This window comes from Neophocaena asiaeorientalis, unplaced genomic scaffold (assembly GCF_003031525.2).
Source record: "Neophocaena asiaeorientalis asiaeorientalis breed wild unplaced genomic scaffold, Neophocaena_asiaeorientalis_V1.1 scaffold260, whole genome shotgun sequence".
Taxonomy (NCBI): Eukaryota; Metazoa; Chordata; class Mammalia; order Artiodactyla; family Phocoenidae; genus Neophocaena; species Neophocaena asiaeorientalis.
The window spans coordinates 553,119-573,951 of record NW_020173404.1 but is presented as its reverse complement, the minus strand read 5'-3'; the positions used below and the strand labels follow the sequence as shown (position 1 = coordinate 573,951).

Sequence of the window (20,833 nt, the reverse complement as noted above, 5' to 3'; positions counted from 1 at the left end):
AAACATGTGAGAGACATGTGACTTAAAGCTCAGATACACTGTCAAAAATTATCCCATTATACACCGTGTGAATGACTGAATTGTTAAGGCAAAACTCAATTATTTAATTTTCAATAGTCATTAAAAAAAAAGAATTGAGATAGCCGAATACTTGAATAATTGAAATTGTTTTTCTGCTTATCTGAGGTGAACGTAGGAAGAAGAGTTTATTGATTTTTTTTTGTTAAAGACAAAGGTATGTTCAGTGAGAGAAAATAATCAATACTTTTATGTCAAGCATAGAGGCAGCAAGGACGGAATATAACTCTGGAAGGTTGTATCAGTCAGGATCCAGTAGTCGGCAGAAATCTCACCTGATGCTTGAACAGAGCGAGCTTGACATAAAGAATGGTTAACCAGGCAGAAAGTTGTTAATTATCTAAAGTGTAAGAGAACTTTAAGGTACCAGGGAGGTAGAATTTCAGGAAACAGCTGCCACTGCTAAGACTGGGGAAACAAAGGGAAAAGGCTAGAATTATTAAAACTTAGAAACTTGGAGGAGGGGGCTGCTGCCCTGATGCTCCCATCTTTGAGCCGAGGACAGTGAGGCTGGTTCTGTGAGAAAGGGCACGCTGGATTCAGCTGCTGGGAAGGGAAGGGACTGCCACCCCTGGGGTGAAACTCAAAGGATCAAGAAACTGACAGGAAGTGCCCAGGAAATAGAAAAGGAAGGAGCAAGTTCTTTCTTCCTTCTGCCTCTTACAGACTTCCCATCTCCCTCTCATGCCTCTTTTTGGCAGAATCAGAAGGCCTGTTGGCAAACCAGAAGCATAGTTTGCAGGGAGTTCCCTGGCAGTTCAGTGGTTAGGACTCTGCACTTTCACTTCCCTGTCCCTGGGTTCAATCCCTGGTTGGGGAACTAAGATCCTGCAAGCTGTGCAGCATGCCCCGCCCTCAAAAAAAACCATAGTTTGCAGAGCCCCATCCCCAGCTTCAGAAAGTTGGAATATATATAGAACGGCAGGTTTGAGCTGAGAGGTAAATAGCTTAATCACTGGCACAAAAATTTTCAGGCAAAAAGGTTAGCTGGCAGCAGCAGAAACCAAACCTGTGAGCTCTTAGAAAGGGAGAGGTAGCACTCTGGGTGCCAGGAAAGGCATACAAAATGTAGCATCATTTCATTGTCCTCAAATGACATTTAGCTTTATCTGTGTTTATTTACTTTCAGGTAGAGCCAGTGAAACTGTGATTCAGAGAGGGCAGTAAACAATCACGAGGCTGTCGTAGGTCTCTATGGATAGTTCTTTTATTTTCTGGCCCTTTTTATAATGGAAAATTTTAAATGTAACTAAAATACAAAGAATAGCACAGTGAACACCCTACCCAACACTCAACTACAGCAGTCATAATTGTTTGGCTACTTATGTTTTATTTAGCCTGCTGTACCCCCTCTCCATGCCTCCATCTTCCCATTGAACTATATAATTTCATTCATAATAATTCATTATGTTTACTTACAGCTTGATGAATTTCCAAAATCGAACACACTCATGTAAACGCCACCGAGATCAGAAAAAAGAATACTACAAGCATTTGCACCCTTTTATAGTACTCTCCCAGGTCCTCTCACCACCCTTTCCCAAAGGAGTGACCACTATCACCTGTTTTGAACTTTGTATGTATGGACTCATAGAGTATGCACTTTTTTGAGTTTGGCTTCTTTTTCTCCACATTGTTGGTGAGATTTATCCATGTTGCATGTAGCCATAGTTCATTTATTTTCATTACTCTGTAGTAATTTATTGTATGAATATACCACAATTTATTCATGTATTCTGCCATTCATATACAGCTGAGTTGTTTCCAGCTTTTGGCTGTTACAAATAATGTTGCTATGAATATACTTGTACATGACTTGTGGTACACATTTGTACACATTTCTCTTGGGTATATATCAAGAAACGAATTTTGGGGTCTTATAATATGCATAGGTCCAACTTTAATAAATACCACCTAACAGTTTTTCAAAGTGATGAGGCCAGTTTTCCTCCCACTAGTTCCAGTTGTTCCGTATTCTTGTCAACACTTGGCATGGTCTGAATTCTCCATTTTAAACATTCTGGTAAGTGTGTCATGGAGTTTCATTATCACTTTAAGTTCTGTTTCCTTGATGATCACATTTTCTGATGCTTAATTGGCTATTTGGGTATATTTTGTAAAGAGTCTGTTCAAGTCTTTTACATGCTTTTATTGGGTTGTCTGCCTTTTGTCTTACTGATCTGTAGGAGTTCTTCACATATATTCTGGATATGAGTCAGACATAAACATTGCTGATGTCTTCTCCCCTTGTAGATTGCCATTTCATTCTCTTAATATTGTGTTTGATCATAAAAGTTCTTAGTTTTTAATGTAGTCCAATTTATCAGACTTTATAAGTTAGTGCTCATTGTGTCTTGTTTAGGAAACTTTTACCTATCCCAGTGTGATAAAGATATTCTCCTATGTTATATTCTGGAAGTTTGTGGGGTTTTTTTTAACTTTTCACGTTTATGTCAACAATCCACCTGCAATTGAACTTTGTTTATGATGTGAGGTAAGGGTCAAGATTCTATTTCCCTATATGGATATCCAATTGACCTGGCACCATTTATTCAAAGGATTATTATTTCTTCACTGCACTATAGTTTCATCTTTGTCATAAATCAAGTGATTTTATGTGTATGAATTTGTTTATAGTTTTTCTATTTGTATATCCTTGTGTGAATGCCATGTTATTTTGACTGTAGTGAGGACTAAGACATCTGATGGTGTACATTCTTGAACTTTGTTCTTCAGAACTTTCTTGGTTATTCTTGGCCTTTTTAACTTGCATATAAATTTGAAATTAGCTTATTAATTTCCAAACTGCCTGGTAGGAGTTTGATTAGGATTGCATTCAGTCTGTAATTTGAGTAGAAATTACTTCTTTGCGATATAGAATCTTCTATCCATAGCATTTTGTATCTTTACATTGATTTAGACTTTTCAGTTTCTCTAAATAATTTCATTTTCCTCATAGAGGCTTTGCATATCTTTTATTGGATTTATCTCTAGATGAATGATTTTTATAGATTCATGCTATTTTGACTGCAATAATTTTTAAATTTTTTATTTTATTTTTTTGAATATATGGAAATGTAATTGATTTGCTAAATTCAGTTATTAATTCAAATAGTTTCTTTGAAGATAATTTTTCTTCTACATATGCATTCATGTTGTCTGCAAATGACAACAGCTTTGTTTCTTCCCTTTTAATCTTTATACCATTCATTTGTTTTTCTTGCTTTATTGCACTGGTTAAGACCAATACCTCTTTTAGACCAGCATATCATAAACATATACTGAACATAATAAATTTATTTTAAAATGCATGGGCTTCTCTCTTACTTGAGATCTGTTACTCTAAATATTCGCTTTTACCCTAACATCATCCACCCTCCAGGAAAATGGTTCTCCACGTCTTGTGCATTGTCTTTGAAACAAAGGTGATAGCATCCAGATTCCATGACAATTTGCAAGTTGTGTTCATGTTGATAATGGGAACTAACACTGCTTTGTAGTGAGAGGAGGTTGGAGTGGCAAGAGCACTTAAGTAAAGGCAAATTAATTAAGTTAACAAACCTTTCTTCCTAGATAGCATGAATGCATAGCTTCCTTGTATAATAAAGTATTGTTTCCCAGTAGTTTGGGCTTCTGTTTTCTTACTTCTCTTGTACTCTTATTTGTATTTCTGGGAAATAGCAAGTTATGCGTAAATTAGCAACATTTTTGCATCAATTGCATATCCCAGCTAAGGAACATTTTACAGTAGGAAACAACTTATATTACTCTTAAATTTGCATACATATAATTCTAGACCTAACATATGTGGTGCCTCTTACTGATTCACTTCATTGGCATTTGGAAGGACACTGAATGATAGAGTTGAAAATATTTTACATGCATAAAAATATTTAATAAAATTTATTAAATTTTCAAAAATTAAATATAAAATATCAGGTTTCTTAAGTAATTTAAAATTTTGAGATTCACTAATTTACTTGTATCTTGCCGTCAGTTTTAATATATAATTTTGAATATTTTAGAAGAAAAGTAGTATTTTTGAAAACAAAAATGTTTTGGTATTTTATATTTTCTTTATTTTTTATAAAAATATATTAATTTACATACCTTGAATGCAATTGCATTTTATTTTTTAATCCTCTAAATCATTACTGTCGATAGTACCAATTATATGAAAATCTTGACTATAACAACGTGTGAAATTTGCTAAAATAAAGGTAGTATAAAAATAATTTTATGGAATAAATATGTGAAAATTGATGGATTTTTCTTGCCTTCATTTTTTGACTTATTCAAACATGGCCAGCCCATCAACAGAGCACCTGACATGTACTATAATAATTACATTTAATCATCTTTAATATTTTGCCAGTTTTAAGTCATATATAAATCTTAGCTTTGTACTTTTTTGTCATTATAAAGGTTTATTTGTCAAGGCAGGAGGACGGAACATATTTTGACAGTTTCATAACTTGATTTGTAATGTTTTCATGTTTATGTGTGGGGAATGTAGGCTCCATTTGTCTTCTTACCCCTGTTCCTGCAAATGAGCCTGGATGAGCCTGGCTCAGACCTCGGGTGCAATGCAGTATAGAGGAAAAACCAGCGGGCATCCTTGTTTATCACATTCTTCAAATGTTCAGTTATTTCAATACTGATTTTTTTTTTTTTTTGTCTTCTCTTTCTATCATTTGCAGGGAGAAGTACATCAAAATCTCCCACTATGGTTGTAGTTTTTCTGTTTCTCTGTTTACTTCTGTTAATTTTTGCTTTGTATATTTTGAAGTTATGTTATTAAACACACAAATCGAGCATTATTATATCATTATGCTGAGATAACCCTTTCATTTTTGTGAAATGGTCCTCTTGATTTCTAGTGATTCTTCTGACTTTAAAGTCTACTTTATCTAATTTTAACATAGCTATACCAGCCTTCTTTTGGTTAAGTTTTTTTTTTTTTTTTTTTTTTTTTTTTTTGCGGTACGCGGGCCTCTCACTGTTGTGGCCTCTCCCGTTGCGGAGCACAGGCTCCGGACGCGCAGGCTCAGCGGCCATGGCTCACGGGCCCAGCCGCTCCGCGGCATGTGGGATCTTCCCGGACTGGGGCACGAACCCGTGTCCCCTGCATCGGCAGGCAGACTCTCAACCGCTGCGCCACCAGGGAAGCCCTTGGTTAAGTTTTGTCTGCAGTTTTCTACCCTTTGCTTTCCATCTTTTCATTCCCTTATATGCAAAGTGTGTCCCTTGTAAACTGTGTATGATTGGGTTTTATTTGCAGTCATTTGTTTACAATCTTTGTCTCTTAATTGGAGTATTTAGTCAATGTATACTTGATGTAATTATGGATATATTTGGGTTTAAATCATCATGCTGTTTTCTGTCTTTCCAATTAAATGTTCTTTCTTTCTCTTTTTTGCTACCTTTTTGATGAGTTATTATTATTACATCCTTTCTCCTTCCTCTATTTTATTATTCTTTTGTTAAAACTGTAAAGAATACATTATGTATACTTTACTTACTAAAGTCCAATATAAATGAGTACTTTTACCACTTTCAGGACATTGTGTATCAAGAGCCTTTTTAATCAATTTAATATCTCGGATGTTTTGTATTTCCATTGTCGTGTATTTTAATTCTAGAGACATTTTTTGCATGGTTCAAACTGACTGGCAGACTGTTCTATACAGTCTCTGCTCAAATGTCACTTCCTCAGAGAGCCTTGCCTGTGTCACCCTAATTCAAATAACCTCACCCCACCGCTTTCTTCTCCATTACCTTACTTTCTTTTGTTTTTTTTCATGGATTTATCACCTGAAATGGGAAAAAATTGTTTGTTTTTTTCTGTCTCTCTCATTAAAGTGTAATCTTCATAGAGGCAGGGACCCATATGGCTTTGGAGAACTGCTGCAAACCACAAGTCAGAGGATTTTTTTTTTTTTTTTTTTTTTCGGTACGCGGGCCTCTCACTGTTGTGGCCTCTCCTGCTGCGGAGCACAGGATCCAGACATGCAGGCTCAGCGGCCATGGCTCATGGGCCCAGCCGCTCCACGGCATGGGATCTTCCTGGAGTGGGGTACGAACCCGTGTCCCCTGCATCGGCAGGCAGACTCTCAACCACTGCGCCACCAGGGAAGCCCCAGAGGATTTTTATATCAAGAAAACTGGAGAGGGATACTAGGGTCACTTCAGAAGTAGCTAGGGGATAGATTTCCTCTATGCATGTTTTTTGCTCATCAACACTTCCTGAACACCTGTTCAAATCTGGGCGCCAAGCTGTGTACTGAGGACTGTGCTAGACTCCGTACCCTGTGCAGCAAGCAGCGTTCTCTATAAAATTCTTTCGTAGATCATCACTAGAAATAAGACCTGGTCAAAAGGTGCAAGGGAGTGATGGGCTGGATGACTGAAGAGAGTGTTGAAACAAAAGGGAATGGAAATGATTCTGCTGTTGAAGCATTTTGGGGCTGAAGGACATCAAAAGCATTGGTTCTGATACCCTTAGGTCAGCAGTGTTGAGATACGATGCAAAAGGGCATTCACATAAAAGGTACTGAGAATTCTAAAAGAGAATTCTAAACCCAGAGGACCTGGATTGATAGAGCTCTGTTTTCTTCATTGCTCAGACTCAAGAACCAAAGACCACCAGGCCTGGATGCTTGGACCAGAGTACCACCCAGAGAGCAGCACAGATGTGCAGTGTTTGCTTGGAACCATATTCGGCTTTTTTATTTTCTAAACACCAGTCACATCTTAAGACTTCCAAAATACTCCATCCTTATGTGACTTTAGAGTCACTGTTGCCTTCCTCTGTAGCAGTCGGGCCTGGGGTGGTGTAAGGGATACTTCCCTGTGGCTTTTGCCCATTTCTGAAATTAAAAAAAGCAAAGAGGTCACAGATTAATTCCTAGGTTTTACTCACAGAATGACAACTGAGAAAAAAAATCAAGATTTCCTAACAGTTGGGGCTGTATTATTTTCCCATTTTCAGCTCTCGGCCTTTTCTCCAGCCTGACAGGCAGATGGGAGGGCAGCTGGGCCTGCAATAAAAAGTGACCCTGGCAGTCAGTCCCTCTGTTTCATGATCAGAACCATGGTTTTGTGTGTGAAGTGCACTTAGCATTTGCAGGCAGAGTAGCTGCAGAGGAAGATCCAGCATGGCTTTGGGAAAGAAGCGGATCTCAGGTTATGACATTGGGATTATATCCTAACCCATACCCGGCATTGCTGAAGCCTCCTTATGAGGCTGCCAGCCCTGAAGGAGTTGCATGGATGGATGTGCTCACACAAGTATTTCTAGTATTTCTGCAAGTGTTGGTCTCAAGGTGCCCTGTCAGTCCAAGCCACTAATCAGAGATCTTTCTAGAAGCTAATTGGACTGTTTGGAGATTAATCCCATAACCTGTACCTCTTCAGTGCCAGCCAGTGAAGCTAAGCTACTGGAATGTTTGGGCGGCAGACATAACTGGGTGCCCTCCGGGGGTCAAGCCCTGGACTGAGTGTAACTAGACAGGTATCTGCATCTGCCCTTTTATGGATATATCCAAATGTTCACTGGGAAGAGATTTTCTTTTAACCTGGTAGCAACTCTGAGGTTTTATATTGGACATCCATAATAAATACAGCAATAGAAATCATTTTTTGAGCACTTGCAATGTACCAACATGACCTCAGTACTTTTCCTCCATGTTCTCACAACGTGGAAGGTAGATATTTTTATACCCATTTCACAGACCAGGGAAATAATGCTCAAGTGGTTAAAGAAACTGACTCCCAATGACTGGGTTGCAAAGCTAGGGTTCATATCCAGCTCAGTTTGACAGTGCTGTTTCTGGTGAGAGCTTTTTCCTGCGTACACACTGTAGCCTTCTCACTGTATCCTCACATGGCAGCAAAAGGGAGAAAAGTGTTTTTTCTGTTATGTACTTTCATAAGAAATCCAACCCTATCGAATCAAGGCCCCACTGTTATGACCTCGTTTAATTATGACCTTAATTACTTCATTATAAGCCCTATCTCCAAATGCAGTCACACTGGGGATTAGGTCTTCAACAAATAGATTGTGGGGGGGGGCGGGGAACAGAGACATTCTGTCTATAACAGTGTGGGTAATCCTCACAAGAAACACGTTTTACAGATGGAGAGACTAAGGCTCAGAGAAAGTAAGTCATACTCAGGACAGAGACAGGATTCAAACTAAGACCTGATTTTAAAATCCTTACCTTTTCCAACAGCTAGACTACTTCCTAAACTTTATTCAGTGGCTCAATGTTGAGACAATATATACATGAGAAGAGTAGCTAAACTTGATTTATCAGTTGCTTTATGTACTATGTTGGTTTGTTTTGTGCTGGCTTATTTTAAAATATGTACCTCGAGATAAATCAATATCCCTCAGCATTTGAACAAATAGATTATAAAGCAAAATAGACTGAAAAGCCTGGGAGTTTCAAGTATGGCCAAGTGCTTGAAAGATGAGTATCTTTTTTTTTTTTTACATTGTCAGAAACTTTTATTATCAAAGGTAAAAAATAACCTAAGAACTGTAGGGCTTATGTGTAGGAAGGAGTAGGAGTTATGATTTAAAACACTGTTAACTGTGAATTTAAAAGCAGTCATCTATGCTTAGAAAAGTATGCATTAGATAATATCTTAAATGTGTTTAAAACTTTTAATGCAAAGGTAATATATCCATATTTTAAGCAATTCAAGCAGTAGGAAATATACATATAAGTATACAGATATGTGTTTTTTAAACAAAAATGACTCTTATGCAACTTGCTTTTTTCATTTAATACATAAGTTGGATTCATTTTCACATTGCTACATGTAGATTGGCCTTCCTCTGTGACACAGCAGCCTAGCATTCCATAGCGGGGTTGTAACATCACTGGTTTAACTATTCCCCTACTGGTGGATATTTAGGTTCTTTTCTACAATCACAAAATCGTAGCATTGAACATCTTTGCACATCTTTATACACGTGGGCAGATAAATTACATGTTTTGTCTATAGGATAAAAGCATGCACATTCAAGATGTTGACAGACATTGCCAAATTACCTTCAAGAGAAGTTTTCACATTTAACCTTTCCAAAGACACGTTCTACATCTGCTGTGATGAAGCATTGTCAGAGTTCTCACTATGTTGCATATCTCCTCTTTGGTGACATTTGATCAGAAGCTTGAAGGAAGTGGGGGAGATTGCCATGCTGCTACAGAAAGTGTTCCCCAAAACAATAGTCCAGTAGGTGTACCTGTGGACTTGAGTGAGGTGAACTGACATTCTTTCATTGAAATGGTAGTTCCCATCTCCTTCTCATCCTTGCAGTTCATTCCACAAACATTAACTCAGTGTCTGCTATGTAGATTGCAAGATGATAGACACTAAGGCTGTTGGAGAGATAAGTAAGACAGGTGACGTACCCCAGACTTGTGTGCTTTACTTTTCTTTTTTTTGGTCGGCATTTTTTTTTTTCTGGAGAATCCTGACTAATACACTCTCAGTATGTGAGGGTGCACATTTTCTTCTATCCTTAAAAACTGGATATCATTCTTTGTATTTTTAAACTAGATTTTAATGACTGGGAAGGAAATTTTTCTGCTGCTTTGCAGTCTTCCAAACTCCACAGTGGGGCTACTTTTTCCTCACGTCTTTTCTCTGGTTTCTATGCTCCTGTCCTAGTCTGAAGCAATCTAAGGAACCCTAGGTCCGTAGCCAAAGGACTTAGCACCAAATCACATTACGCTGCTGATCGCTAGGCAGTTATTTAAATTTATTTTAAAATTTACATGCAGTAAAATTCACTCCTTTCGGTGTACTGCTTTGCTTTTTTAATCCAAGCCTCAACTCAAGTAAAAACAAATTGTTGCTATTGAATATGCCCTTGGCTATGGTTTGAATGTTTGTGTCCCCTCAAAGTCCATATGTTGGCATCCTAATACCCAAGGTGATGGTATTAGGAGGTGGGGCCTTTGGGAGGTACTTAAATCATGAGGGTGGAGCCCTTATAAACGGCATTATTACTCTTATGAAAGAGACCCCACCAAGCTCCCTAGCTCCTTCCACGACAGGAGGATACTAGGAGAAATCTGCGACATGGAAGGGGGCCCTCCCCGACCATGCTGGAATCCTGATCTCAGACTTTCAGCCTCCGGAACTGTAAGAAATACATTTTTGTTGTTTATATGCCACCCAGTCTATGGTATTTTGTTATAGCAACTGAATAAACTAAGACAACCTTTATCCCATCAGTGACTAAAATCAGCTAGCCTAGAATTCTTTGGGCCTCTGACTGTACAATAATTAAGGAGCCTTTCGATATTCAGAGTTTCCTAAATCAACAGTCTGTACAATTAAACTTATTTTTTGATGTAAATCGTTGGTTACAGCTGTTTTTGTTTTATACTGAGGTAAGCAGTATGTGGCCTTTGAAAACTGTGCCTGCCTTTCCTGAGCCTTTCTCTCCCCAGAGTTGAAAACCTTCTATAATCATTACATGTGACAACTTAAGACTTTTTTTATTATAACAAAGCAGAATGAATAAAAGAGTTTTAATGAAAGGCGTTAGCCTTCGGAGCTGAAACTACATTAACAGCCTGAAGCCCTGGAAAATGCTAATACTCAGTATATTAAAAGGACAGCTAGCTTAACCTCCTTAATGCCCATTTGCCTGAATTTATGAGATATCATTCTTTTCAGTTTGGTATTTTTGAAATTATCCAGCTGGGAATGAGTCAAAATTTTTTTGTCACTAATTCAATAAAAATGCCAGTCATACAAAGCAACGCAAGTGAGACCATCTGTCTTTCAGAATACCCAAAGAACAAGAAGGGACTATACTCTTTGGACCTGAGCTGGGACTGATATGCTTAGAAAGGAGGGCACGGCTTCCAAGCCCAGCTCACCTGACCCCACTCCACTCCCTACTTCCTTACCTGGTGAGAATTTGAACCATTTAGGGCTTCAGTTATTTGACTGGAAAAGGGTTAATGATGTTGATCTCTCAGGGCTGTTTATTTTGTTTTTTCACATCTTTATTGGAGTATAAATGCTTTACAGTGTTGTGTTAGTTTCTGCTGTACAGCAAAGTGAATCAGCTATATGTATACATATATCCCCATATCCCCTCCCTCTTGAGCCTCCCTCCCACCCTCCCTATCCCATCCCTCTAGGTGGTCACAAAGCACCCAGCTGATCTCCCTGTGCTATGCAGCTGCTCCCCACTAGCTATCTGTTTTACATTTGGTAGTGTATATATGTCAATGCTACTCTCTCACTTCATCCCAGGTTCCCCTTCCTCTCCCCCCGTGCCCTCAAGTCTGTTCTCTATGTCTGCGTCTTTATCCCTGCCCTGCCAGTAGGTTCATCAGTACTGCTTTTTAAAATTCCATATATATGTGTTAGCATACGGTATTTATTTTTCTCTTTCTGGCTTACTTCACTCTGTATAACAGATTCTAGGTCCATCCACCTTACTACAAATAATTCAATTTTGTTCCTTTTTATGGCTGAGTAATATTCCATTGTATATATGGGCCACATCTTCTTGATCCAGTCATCTATTGATGGACATTCAGGTGGCTTACATGTCCTGGCTATTGTAAATAGTGCTGCAATGAACATTGTGGTACATGTGTCTTTTTGAATTATGGTTTTCTCTGGGTATATGCCCAGTAGTGGGATTGCTGGGTCATATGGTAGTTCTATTTTTAGGTTTTTAAGGAACCTCCACACTGTTCTACATAGTGGCAGTATCAATATACATTCCCACCAACAGTGCAGGAGGGTTCCCTTTTCTCCACACCCTCTCCAGCATTTATTGTTTGTAGATTTTTTGATGGTGGCCTTTCTGACCGGTGTGAGATGATACCTCATTGTGGTTTTGATTTGCATTTCTCTAATGATTAGTGATGTTGAGCATCTTTTCAGGCATTTGTTGGCCATCTGTATGTCTTCTTTGGAGAAATGTCTACTTAAGTCTTCTGCCCATTTTTGAACTGGGTTGTTTGTTTTTTTGATATTGAGCTGCATGAGCTGCTTGTATATTTTGGAGATTAATCCTTTGTCAGTTGCTTCATTTGCAAATATTTTCTCCCATTCTGAGGGTTGTCTTTTTGTCTTGTTTATGGTTTCCTTTGTTTCATTAGGTCCCATTTGTTTATTTTTGTTTTTATTTCCCATACTCTAGGAGGTAGGTCAAAAATAATCTTGCTGTGATTTATATCTTAGAGTGTTCTGCCTATGTTTTCCTCTAAGAGTTTTATAGTGTCTGGCCTTACATTTAGGTCTTTAATCCATTTTGAGTTTATTTTTGTGTATGGTGTTAGGGTGTGTTCTAATTTCATTCTTTTACATGTAGCTGTCCATTTTTCCCAGCAGCGCTTATTGAAGAGGCTGTCTTTTCTCCATTGTATATTCTTGCCCCCTTTGTCAAAGATAAGGTGACCATATGTGCGTGGGTTTATCTCTGGGCTTTCTATCTATATTTCTATTGATCATGTTCCATTGATCTATATTTCTGTTTTTGTGCCAGTACCATACTGTCTTGATTGCTGTAGCTTTGTAGTATAGTCTGGAGTCTGGGATCCTGATTCCTCCAGCTCTGTTTTTCTTTCTCAAGATTGCTTTGGCTATTCTGGATCTTTTGTGTTTCCATACAAATTGTGAAATTTCTTGTTCTAGTTCTGTGAAAACTGCCATTGGTAATTTCATAGGGATTGCATTGAACCTGTAGATTGCTCTGGGTAGTATAGTCATTTTCACAATATTGATTCTTCCAGTCCAGGAGCATGGTATATCTCTCCATCTGTTTATGTTATCTTTGATTTCTTTCATCAGTGTTTTATAGTTTTCTGAGTATAGGTCTTTTGCCTCCTTAGGTAGGTTTATTCCTAGGTATTTTATTATTTTTGTTGCGATGGTAAATGGGATTGTTTCCTTAATTTCTCTTTCTGATCTTTTGTTGTTAGTGTGTAGGAATGCAAGAGATTTCTGTGTATTAATTTTGTATCCTGTAACCTTACCAAATTCATTGATTAGTTCTAGCAGTTTTCTGGTGGCATCTTTAGGATTTTCTATGTATAGTATCATGTCATCTGCAAATAGTGAAGTTTTACTTCTTCTTTTCCAATTTATATTCCTTTTATTTCTTTTTCCTCTCTGATCGCTGTGGCTAGGACTTCCGATACTATGCTGAATAATAGTGGTGAGAGTGGACATCCTTGTCTTGTTCCTGATCTTAGAGGAAATGCTTTCAGTTTTTCACCATTGAGAATGATGTTTGCTGTGGGTTTGTCGTATATGGCTTTTATTATATTGAGGTAGGTTCCCTGTATGCCCACTTTCTGGAGAGTTTTTATCATAAATGGCTGTTGAACTTTGTCAAAAGCTTTTTCTGCATCTACTGAGAAGATCATATGGTTTTTATTCCTTCATTTGTTAACACGGTGTATCACATTGATTGTTTTGTGTATATTGAAGAATCCTTGAATCCCTGGGATAAATCCCACTTGATCATGGTGTATGATCCTTTTAATGTGTTGTTGGATTCTGTTTGCTAGTATTTTGTTGAGGATTTTTGCATCTATGTTCATCAGTGATATTGGTCTATAATTTTATTTTTTTCCTGATATCTTTGTCTGGTTTTGCTATCAGGGTGATGGTGGCCTCGTAGAACAAGTGTGGGAGTGTTCCTCCCTCCGCAATTTTTTGTAAGACTTTGAGAAGGATAGGTGTTAACTCTTCTCTAAATGTTTGGTAGAATTTGCCTGTGAAGCCATCTGGTCCTGGACTTTTGTTGGCAGAGTTTTAAGCACAGTTTCAATTTCATTACCTGTGACTGGTCTGTTTATATTTTCTAATTCTTTCTGGTTCAGTCTTGGATGGTTGTACTTTTCCAAGAATTTGTCCATTTCTTTTAGGTTGTCCGTTTTATTGGCATATAGTTGCTTGTAGTAGTCTCTTATGAACTTTTGTATTTCTTTTTTCCTGTAATTGATTTCTAATCTCATAGCATTGTGGTCGGAAAAGATGCTTGATACGATTTCAATTTTCCAAGGTTTGATTTGTGACCCAAAATGTGATCTATTATGGAGCATGTTCTGTGTACACTAGAGAAGAAAGTGTATTCTTCTGCTTTCGGGTGGAATGTCCTAAAAATATCAATTAAGTCTATCTGGTCTTTGCTACTCCAGCTTTCTTGTGATTTCCATTTGCATGGAATATCTTTTTGCATCCCGTCACTTTGAGTCTGTATGTGTCCCTAGGTCTGACGGTTTCTTGTAGATAGCATATATAAGGCTCTTGTTTTTGAATCCATTCAGCTAGTCTGTGTCTTTTGATTGGAGCATTTAATCCATTTACATTCAAGGTGATTATCGATATGTATGTTCCTTTTACCATTTTCTTAATTGACTTAGGTTTGTTTCTGTGGGTCGTTTTCTTCTCTTGTGTTTCCTGCTTAGAGAAATTCCTTTAGCATTTGTTTTAAAGCTGGTTTGGTGGTGCTGAATTCTCTTAGCTTTTGCTTGTCTGCAAAGCTTTTGATTTCTCCATCAAATCTGAATGAGATCCTTGCTTTGTAGAGTAATCTTGGTTGTAGGTTTTTTCCCTTTCATCACTTTAAATATGTCCTGCCACTCCCTTCTGGTTTGCAGAGTTTCTGCTGAAAGATCAGCTGTTAACCTTATGGGGATTCCCTTGTATGTTATTTGTTGTTTTTCCCTTGCTGCTTTTAACATGTTTTCTTTGTATTTAATTTTTGATAGTTTGATTATTATGTGTCTTGGCATGTTTCTCTTTGGGTTTATCCTGTATGGGACTCTCTGTGCTTCCTGGACTTGACTATTTCTTTTCCTATGTTAGGGAAGTTTTTGACTATAATCTCTTCAAATATTTTCTCAGACCCTTTTTTTTCTCTTCTTCTTCTGGGACCCCTATAATTCGAATGTTGGTGAGTTTAATGCTCTCCCAGAGGTCTCTGAGACTGTCTTCAATTCTTTTCATTCTTTTTCTTTATTCTGCTCCCTGGCAGGTATTTTATCTTCCAGCTCACTTATCTGTTCTTCTGCCTCAGTTATCCTATTGATTCCTTCTAGAGTATTTTTAATTTCAGTTATTGTGTTGTTAATCACTGTTTGTTTCCTCTTTAGTTCTTCTAGATCTTTGTTAAATGTTTCTTGTATTTTCTCCATTCTGTTTCTGAGATTTTGGATCATCTTTACTGTCATTACTCTGAATTCTTTTTCAGGTAGGTTGCCTATTTCATCTTCATTTATTTGGTCTCATAGGTTTTTTCCTTGCTCCTTCACCTGTAACATATTTTTTTGTTGTTTAATATTTTTTTTGATGGGTGGGGCTGTATTCCTGTCGTGCTGGTTGTTTGGCCTGAGGCATCCAGCACTGGAGTTTGCAGGCAGTTGGACAGAGCTGGGTCTTGGTGCTGAGATGAGGATTTCCAAGAGGCCACACTCCAATTAATATTCCCTGGGGTCTGAGATTCTCTGTTCATCCCGTGGTTTGGACTTGGAGCTCCCACCACAGGAGCTCAGGCCCAACATCCGGCCTGGGAACCAAGATCCCACAAGCCGTGTGGCATGGCAATAAAAGAAAGAAAAAAAGGAGCAATACAATAACAAAGAATAAAAAACAAAATAAAATTAGAAAGATAAAAAAATATATTAGGAAAAATAAAAATATAATTGAAACAACTGCAACAAGGTAAAATAAAACCACAACAGAAAAAAGAAAAAAAGGGGAACAAGCCAAAGGAGCAGAACAATGACAAAGTATAAAGAATAAAATAAAATTAGAAAAATAAAAGATTTATTAGAAAAAATAAAAATATAAATGAATCAACAAGGTAAAACAGAACCCCAATCTCAAAGAGGAAAAAAGAAGAAAAAAAAGACCTTGGCTGTGGGGGGTGGAGTTTAGACGTGGTGGAACTTAGGGGCAGGGTTTAGGGTGGGGCCGGGCCTCTGCGTAGGATCTGCGAGGACAGGGAGAGGCAGCACGTGGAAAGGAGAACCTCTGGAGTGTGGAGTTCCAGAGTTTGGAGGTAAGGTCCTGGGTCAGCATGTGTGGGTGGGGTTTACATTCAGTGTGGTTGGAGGGGGTCTCAGAGTGTAGAGGTAGGGCCCTGGGTGGGGTGTAGGGGCAGGGCTTGGGCTCTGAGTGGCAGGAGAGAGGCTCCGAGGACAGAGGATTAGGTCTGTGAGCCCAACAGGCTCCCCAGTGCCTAAGTGGACAGGAAAAGCGCCTGCAGTGTTCCCTTCTGTTCCTCTGCTCCCCTCCCCCACTGTCTCCCCCAGGGTCTCCCCTGTCGCCACTGGACCCCTACCCATGGGTGTGTCCGGCTGGGTGTAGGAATTCCTCCCCTCCCCCCAGCTGCCCCTCAGGGGTGCCGGTCCTGTAGGTCCGGCCTTTACTTTTGCTCCCCCTTCCCTCCCTCCCACTCCCTCAGGACCTGGGCGGGCTGGAGGGGCCCTTGGTGGGCAGAGGATCAGGCCCTGGATCTCAGCAGGCTCCTGGAGGCCCAAGTAGGCAGGAGAAACCTTGCCATGCTCCCTTTTGACCCTCTGCCCTCCCAATGGTCCCCCAATTTCCCCCTTTGGGTGTGGGATCCCTTCCCCTCCCCAAGCTGCCACTCAGCAGGGGCGCCAGTCCCATCCCACCTCCACTTCTCCTCCCCACCTCACTCCCTCCCCATGCCCCACGTCCTACCTGGTTGCTGGGGGTTCCTCCCATCCCCTTGGGTGTCCACGGTCCCCCACCAGTGCCTGGTAGGTGCCCTAGTTGTGCAGAGACACAAATTCCACCTCTTCCTAGTCTGCCATCTTGACTCCGCCCCCCAGGGCTGTTTAGACCCTTAGGGTTAACCTGCTTTCTTTTATGAACTTCTGGAGGTGTGCTATGAAGACTGGAAGCAACCCCTTTACCCCCTGAGGAGGAATTGGGAAGGATCTTGGTTTATGATTTCTGGCATCAATAGTAAATGACCATGTTTCCAAATAAATGTAAAACTGATCTGATCTTTGCTTAGAGGCATATAAGGTAAATATTAGAGGGTAGTTTTTCAAATAGAGTCTTCTTTTCAATACTTAGCATAAATGAATCTTTAAAAACTTTTTCTTCTAAAAATAAAGTGACAAAATCTTTGCTTCTTTAATGGTGAAAAAGTCTTACCATAAATTATTTCGGTGCCTAAATGAAATGGGTACAAGTCATAAATCTGGGACTGACGTCAGAGAGGAAGCCAGCAGGATGATGACCTGCTGTGTACCACCGAGCAATAAATAAAATACGATCTTTCTGATATGAAGAAAAAACCCAAAATGTACCCAGGCGTTCATTATAATTTTAAAGTTAATTGGAAAACTTTCCTTGGTTTGAAAGAAAAGAAACACTCTATAGATCAGGTTGAATTTGCCTTGAGGTAAACAGATCAATTCTACAAGATGCAAAAATATTCTATAGAACAGTTGGTGAACGGCAGATGAAGTGAACTGAGTTAACCATATGTGCTATCCTGTAATGATTTTAAGTGAGTCATCTGCATGACAACTAGAGAATATTTAATGCCAAATGGTCGTATTAGCCAACAGGAATTCGGTAATCATTCTAAAGAGAGCAAACTCACATTTCATACTCTGTTCAGTTTGGAGAAGGTCACCAAAGTCTCGGAGCTCCGACACTGCCTTCTCTTCCACCTCTCCTCCTGTTTTAGGGAGAGTGCTTTGCCTTCTGATTGCTGCTTGGAAACAAACACTGCAATTTTATTTGCCTTCATATTAAAACAAAAAATGAATAAGCAAAAACAGTACACTCGAGAGCAATATGGACTCACGCTAATACACAAAGGAAGACTGTACTATTGTTTATGGAACCGGGTTTAACCTTCTTCTTTTTACCTTTTTGGTTGGATATAAGATATTCTTGAGGTTATAGTCTCTTCCAAGCAATTAGAATATTGTTATTACAGGAAGGAGTCTGCCTCTTGAGGGGAAGTATAATCCTACACCATGTTGAATGTGAAATGCTTGTCCACATAATGAAAGGTCTTGCCAAGAGGTGACTCCAGGGAGATTGGTTTTTGAGGTGCTGTAAAGCTGAAGAAATCTTGATCAGGACACAAAGGCCTTGACTCTGCTTCCTTTCCTTGATGAGGATGTGGCCTCCCTAGGGCTGAGCTTGCTTCAAGAATCAAGAGATCACAATGTTTGTAAATAATCCTTGTTAAGCAGAAGCCCAAAGACTGGGAGAATAAGGGTATTTTCCCCCCCAATACCATGCAGGTCTGAATATAAAAGGGCCAGGGAATAGCAAGAATTGGACTTTTCTTTCAAATCTGGCATACCTCTACCCCAGAGGGGAATATAAGTAGCTGCTATGTATCCTGGGAGTAAGGGGAAAACCTCCCTAAGACATGCTACATCGAACGCTGATCTGTGGACCCACATCCATTCAGTTCTGCATCTTTAGGAACATGGAGAAGGAGTACATGTTAGCCATTTCCCCGAACTCTCACCCCTCCAAGACCACAGTAAAGTGGCCTTCGTGTGTGTTTTTAATGCTGCCATCTTTAGTCATACAACCATCTCATCATATTCTTATGTATATTTCTTTTTAAATGGCAAAAATAAATGTGCATATAAAATGATGTGGTGTGTGTAAATGAAGCCCTGGAAAGATAGTTTATTTTGTAGACAGATTACCTCCAAATCTGGGAGCTTTTGTCAAAAACATTTCAACAGTTTGTATGCTTTTCATCCTAAGCCAAAATAGAGTAAAAATAAAACGTTGAGCCAGATTCTCTTACCTCAACTGTTTGCTTATTCTGAAGGAGGTATGTTTGGATTGACATCACCTCATTTAGCGACTAAAGAAACAACTGATTGAGTTGTGTGTAATTACAGCATGCAATGTGAAATTAACCATTTACCAGATATGCAATGTGCACGGTTTCTCATTCCCGGCACTATTGACATTTGGGGCTGGATACTTCTTTGTTGTGGGGTACTATGCTGGGCACTCTAGGATGTTTAGCAGCATCCCTGGCCTCTGCCCACTAGATGCCAATAGACCCTCCCTAACCCCTAGTTGGGACAACCAAATATGTCTCTAGACATTGCAAAATGCCCTCCGTGGGACGAAATCACCCCACTGGCACATACTGCAGTGGATAAATGTAACTGCAGTATAAGGCAGAGGTTTTTAATGATGCAGACCGGGGCTGCAAGAGTTGTGACAGAGGGTAAGGAGCAAGCTCTTCTAATGGGGAAGATTAGGTAGGCTACAAGATTAGGGAGATTTAGTAGGCACCTGACGTTTGTATAGGATTTTGGATTTAATCTGTGGCTGGCTTATTGGTTTACCTTTAATGGTATCTTTTGCAGTTTGATGTTTGTATTTGAAATATGCCCTGTTGGTTTCAAAGATGTTTAAGTTGGTAAATATGCCAAAATTACAATGTGTGCATTAATTAAAAATCGGGGAAATTTAAGTAAATTTTCTTTCTTTCTTTAAACTAAGACTGAATTCTTTTTGAACTTAGTAATGTGGCTCTTTTGGAATTAGAGCAGCTGGAGGTAACTGGATTGGGCATAAACTCACTGTTTTCCCTTTACAAATGCCACAAAACAAAGCCACTTGGCATTGTTTTACTGAAAGGGAAGCACTATAACAGACTTTGTATTAGTAATGTTAGTTTTTGGCAGGACCTCAAAGCATGTCAGGTCATTTAGACATTTTATCCTGTCCACAACTCATCTTTTACAGATCAGAATTGTGCACACATATCTTTCAAATATTTGTGGAATCTTCAATGTAGTTTTAACTTTGAAGACATCACCTTTCTCAAAGGAAATTATTTGCTCAAATTGTGTTTGCGTTTGAAAAACAGATGTTATCACATGCTGCCCTGTTGGAATGTCATTCTCTTTGTCATAGCATCCCTCGTTAAATCTCACTGAGCAACAGTCAGCTATGCATTTAACCAAGTGTCCGAGATTAATCATGATTCTATGTTCACCAAACTTCGTGGCTCTAAGTTTCCAAAAGAGAAGTCTTCTAGGAAGACATGCTCTTTAAATTCTTCTTCAAAGGAATTACCATTCTCTACCAGGTATTATAATTGTGTTGTATCAATATCACTGCATAGTAAATTAAATTATAAGACTACGGCAGAAGTTGTATTTGGATATTAACCTTACTATGGATGTACTACAAATCATATTATACCATGAGTTAGATTAGTTCATAAATCAGACATCTAAATAGCTCAATGCATTCAACCCATGTAAATTTATGAGTTGCGAATACTCAATATGGCAGAATGCTCACATTATCAAAGACATACCTTGTACAGGACCCAGTACTTAATAAGTTCTTAAGAAACATTTGTTGAATTAAGCTCTATACGTTAATTTCAGTCCTGAAGTATGGTGTATAGAAGGCTTCTTGAACTGTGAACTTCCTTTAATGGTTTGTTCTCACTTTGACTCTGGCCCTGGACTTCTATTATTAATTATTAACAGAAATTCTCTTGAAATTATTTTTCAAGGAGAATTACATGAATAGGAAAGTAAATGATCTGTCTCTGTCTGATTCAGCTATACTGGAAGGCAAGGTAATAGCTGTAATATTTATTAGGGTCCCTTCTAGTGCTTCACTCGATCCTAAAGTCTTACGACAAAATTTGCTTACTTCATAGTCTATGTTAAGTCACTATGATAAGATGAAAGATTCAGTTTAT

At 38.8% G+C, this 20,833-nt stretch overlaps 1 protein-coding gene across 2 annotated transcripts in view; it reads left to right on the top strand.

Moving 5' to 3' along the window:
- The window catches only part of SLC24A2 (solute carrier family 24 member 2), a 229,225-nt gene that overhangs the window by 36,541 nt on the left and 171,851 nt on the right, over positions 1-20,833 (top strand). The gene's annotated exons all lie outside the window — the stretch shown is intronic.